Genomic DNA, 309 nt, shown 5'->3' with positions numbered 1-309 from the left:
CACTCAAATGTGGTTGAGAGCCTATTTTCCATCGCTTGGTGCTCTATCCTTTTCCAGTCCTTCTGCTAGCTGCTATGGCTAGCTATTGATCCCCTGACTCCTGTAAATATGTCCAGAAGGGACATTTTTCATTCTTTTATACTTTGAATTCAATCCCTTCATTCTTTCATTTTCTTCCCCTTTTGACTCCAGATTATGTGCAACATTTATCCACTCTGGATAGTGCGAGCACCTCTCTGTTCGTTTGGATTCAGTTTTTGACCGGGAGGGAGTTGTTCCATGATATTTTGACTGGGACCAATGCCAAAG

The sequence above is a fragment of the Olea europaea genome, chromosome 5, assembly GCF_002742605.1.
Source record: "Olea europaea var. sylvestris chromosome 5, O_europaea_v1, whole genome shotgun sequence".
Classification (NCBI taxonomy): domain Eukaryota; kingdom Viridiplantae; phylum Streptophyta; class Magnoliopsida; order Lamiales; family Oleaceae; genus Olea; species Olea europaea.
This window is presented reverse-complemented; position numbering follows the sequence as displayed.